The 4,215-nt window shown below is 44.0% G+C and overlaps 1 long non-coding RNA gene across 2 annotated transcripts; it reads left to right on the top strand.

Annotated features, from left to right (window-relative positions):
- Positions 1-353: 353 nt before the first annotated feature.
- Positions 354-3,415, top strand: LOC143497306 (uncharacterized). 2 transcript variants are annotated; one of them, XR_013125808.1, is made up of 4 exons: positions 354-728; positions 2,045-2,228; positions 2,505-2,933; positions 3,045-3,415. It is a non-coding gene; the product is annotated as an uncharacterized LOC143497306 (long non-coding RNA). The 2 variants fall into 2 exon arrangements; XR_013125807.1 differs by having other exon boundaries at positions 2,505-3,415.
- Positions 3,416-4,215: the final 800 nt, after the last annotated feature.

Raw genomic sequence — 4,215 nt, 5'->3', positions numbered from 1 at the left:
ATGTTTTGTCACCTAAAAATCGTTTACTAATAAGGCTTTAATTTAAGACCTTAACAGCGTAGATCCGTTGTGGTTAAGTACCTTAAAAAGCTTGCTCACCTCACTGCAAAATTTTCCAAAATCCGCTTCCTGAATGAGACACTCCGACAAATCTGCCCCCTAAGCGTCACAGAAGCGTTTTTAACGCTGATTTGATCCCTCATTACAAAGCTGCAGCGGTTCTGCTTTGATTTGAGTGGTTTTTATTGGTCTAAAGTGGGGTAGTGACTTTGAATGACAGGTTTTACAACCTCTCCCACGGCGAGGTGCGAAGGGGAGGGGGGGAGGGTGAACCAATAAGCCCACAAAGACAAGCTGGAGCCTCAGAAGTGATTGAAAGCTGTTCTAACCAATAGTGTACATCCTTCCGAAGCTAACCAGCCCTCATATGACATGATTGGTCAAGTATATTTTTAAATTGAGCCCTCGGAAACTGGCGCTTCATTTCCAATTTCGGCCGCTAGCATAGCAACATAAGCTAACCCTTTGCTAACCTAAGCTAAGCTCCCCAGAACACACTGTTCGGCGAAACTGAAGCAGCCATGGATTATTTTGTTCGTTTTTATGCGGATTGTGGATACTTTTGAACATAAACGGATTACTTTGTGTGGAATATATGAGCAATTTTCGGAATTTTCGCCAACCCGGAAGTGAGACGGTACACCGGCTACGACGCGATTCTACGTACTGTGAGTAACAATGGATAATTTTTCATAAGCGATATTGTACAAAATATATATTCTAATACTAAACATTAACTAAGCGTTAGATTATAAACAGTTTTAGAGCGTTTGAGTGCTGCAGCACTCTGTATCGTGTCGGATGCTACCGGAGTTGGCTACGGTAACCTAGCTTATGCTGTCGGACTATATTGGACATAAATATGATATCATAACGTTCATATTTGGACATGAAATTTAGTCATTGGAATTTTCTGGTCTTGCTGTAATATGTGCAACATTGTTGTTTGTCGTAGCTCCTCGGTTTCGTGTAAGGAATTTGTTGGCATGTTAGCTTAGTTGGCTAATGGTGTGTGTCGGGTGTGGCATATTTAGACATGGGTGTGGTGCACTTGACATACCTTGGATAAAGCTGAATAACTTTTCAATGCTTGCATGGATTTGCTCCATTTTTTCTGTGTTGTTAGAAAAGACCCTAGCGAAATTTATTGTAATTTCTGATACCACTTTTGAATAACTATGTGAATATACATTCCAGTCATGTTCAAGTTCAAGTCAGCATTTGTGACATTCCTGGCATATTAGCATCTGCAATAGAGGCTCTAAAATAAACCAAATTATGTGAATATGATACTGAAGTGTATTAATATGTTCCCCCAACTGCCTACTTCAGTTTGAGCCATGAATGATAATTTTCCTATATGTACAACTTGAGATATCTAGTTTTAATGTGAACTATGTCAAAAATGTTAAAAATGGCCACCGGGCGTGCGAATCTGCAGTATAAGGTTAAGATAAATGCTAAAGTTATGGTGTCACTATTTTTCACATTAATCATTCTATAAGCTATATACAGTTATCTGTAAAACCATTTTAAACTACCATGAAAATGGTATTTTTTTAATGACTCAATAATTTTGTTCAACCTTAAACATTATGAATAGTACCCTAGCAAATTCACAGCAATGAAAATCACATTATGAACCATGAAAATAACATTTTCCCCATTAAATATTACATTTTCTGTGATATGTTGGTGCTGCTCATAGAATAATTAATTGAAGCAATATGTACAGTGGCACTGAACCAAACAGAGAGAGACACGTATCACAACATAGACAAGTGTTTTCATTTTAGTGAAGGAATGAAGCCTAGCACTGTCTCATAATTGTCTTTAATATGATTGTCTTTAATATGAATGTCTTTAGTATGAATGTCTTTAGTATGAATATTTTTAGTATTGTGCAGAGCCCAATCGCTTCTTTTGTCATGATTATGTTTCATCTTCATCTCACAATGAATTTGCAATGTCTTTTGTCCTCTAGATATTAATAGCGTCCACATTCCTAAACACTTTACCTACTGTGACGCACGGCGGAGCGGCGAAGGACGACACACGGGATCCTTGGCTGCGATAGACGTCACTTTTATTATTCTACACAGATAGTGCATATAGCGCACGGAGAACACTTAACGGACACGGCAACGTGTAGACTGTACTGTACACATGTGAGTATGAATATGTATCCAGATGTTCCTGAGGTAGGTTTATGTTTAATAATGTTGTAGATGTTGCGGATGATGTTAACATTGTACAGCTGTGCAAAATAGCGTAGTGCAAGTGAACGACATGTCCTGTTCAGTGCAGTTAAGTCCAGTTGGTTCAGTTCAGCGGTTTAAAGACTCAGAGGAGTCCACTGTGGTTAAGGAGAGCTACAGCTCTGGGAAAGAAGCTGTTAGCATGTCGTGTTGTGCTGGTTTTAATGGTCCTTATTCTTCTACCAGAGGGGAGAGTCTGGAAGAGGTGATGTCCAGGATGGAAAGGGTCAGGTGTCATTTTGTGAGCGCGTTTCCTCACCCTGCTGGTGTGGATCTCCTGAAGCGTTGGCAGGTTACATCCAATGATCTTCTCTGCTGATCTGATGATGCGCTGGAGTCTGGCTCTTTCTTTTGAGGTAGAGGAACCAAACCAGGTGGTTATGGATGAGGTGAGGATGGACTCGATGATCGCTGTATAGAACTGGATCATCAGGGTCTGCGGCAGGTCAAATTTCCTGAGCTGTCTCAAGAAGAACATTCTCTGCTGAGCTTTCTTGGTGATGTTGACGGTGTTCCTCTCCCACTTCAGGTCCCTGGATATGGTGGTGCCCAGGAACCTGAGTGACTCTACAGTGGAGACTGCAGAGCCATTGATGTAGAGGGGGGATACAGGGGGTGGGTTGCGTCAGAAATCCACCACCATCTCTACAGTCTTGTCTGTGTTTAGCAGCAGGTGGTTGTCGCTGCACCAGGACACCAGCTGATCAACCTCCTTTCTGTAAGCAGACTCATCACCGTTGGCTATGAGGCCCACCAGGGTGGAATCATCCGCAAACTTCAGGGCTGTCCAGGTGCTGAAGGATGAAGTGGAGAGTTAGGTTGACCACGTCATCAACAGATCTGGTTGCTCTGTATGCAAACTGGGGGGTCCAGCAGGGGGTCTGTGATGGTCTTTAGGTGGGCTAAGACCAGGCGTTCAAAGACCTTCATGACTACAGATGTCAGGGCGACAGGTCTGTAATCATTAAGTCCAGTGATGGTGGGTTTCTTGGGGACTGGGATGATGGTGGAGGTTTTAGGATGGATGGAGAGACTGAATCAGGTCCCGGGGTTTTCCTCACCTTCTGTCTGATGAAGAGCCTGTGGACGTCCTGCAGGCTGATGGTGAGACAAGCTGGGGGTGGAGGTGTGAGAGCCAGCGTGGGGGAGGAGGGGGGTTGATGATGGGGTGAGAGAGTCTGCTGATTGTCTATTGTTTGAAATCTGCAGAAGAACTCGTTCAGGTCGTTGGTGAACTGTCGGTGGTTCAGGAGGTTTTTCTCACCTTGTAGCCAGTGAGAAGCTGAAGACTGTTCCAAGCTGACGATGGGTCGTTAGCTGTGATGTGGTTATTCATCTGCTCTGAGAACTTTCTTTTCGCTGCTTTACCTCTTTCTCCAGTCTGTACTTGGCTTTTTTCTCACCCTCCTTCTCTCGCCTAAGCGGTTTCAGTTCTATAGAAAGCCAGGGTTTGCTGTTACTGTGTTTAAGACGTGTTCTGGTTGAAATACAGCTGTCTTCACAGAAGCTCATGTATGACGTCACAGCGTCTGTGTATTCGTCCAGTCCGTCTGTCGCCTCCTCAAACACAGCCCAGTTTGTGGATGTGAAGCAGCCCTGCAGCTTCTCTGTGTCTCCACTGGTCCACCTCTTCACTGTTGTAACGGCCGGCTTGTTGGTTTTGAGTTTCTGCCGGTACGTGGGAATGAGGTGAACGAGGCTGTGATCGGAGAGCCCGAGAGCGGCGCGCGCAACAGCATGATAGGCATTCTTGATGCTTATGTAGTATTTGTCCAGCATGTTGCCTTCACGTGTAGCGCACGTGATGTGTTGCCTGTACTTGGGCATCTCCTTCGTGAGGTTAGCGCTGTTAAAGTCCCCCAGGATGATCAGCAGCCAGTCTGGATGATCTCTCTAG

This window comes from Brachyhypopomus gauderio, unplaced genomic scaffold (genome assembly GCF_052324685.1).
Source record: "Brachyhypopomus gauderio isolate BG-103 unplaced genomic scaffold, BGAUD_0.2 sc105, whole genome shotgun sequence".
Taxonomy (NCBI): Eukaryota; Metazoa; Chordata; class Actinopteri; order Gymnotiformes; family Hypopomidae; genus Brachyhypopomus; species Brachyhypopomus gauderio.
This window is presented reverse-complemented; position numbering and strand designations above follow the sequence as displayed.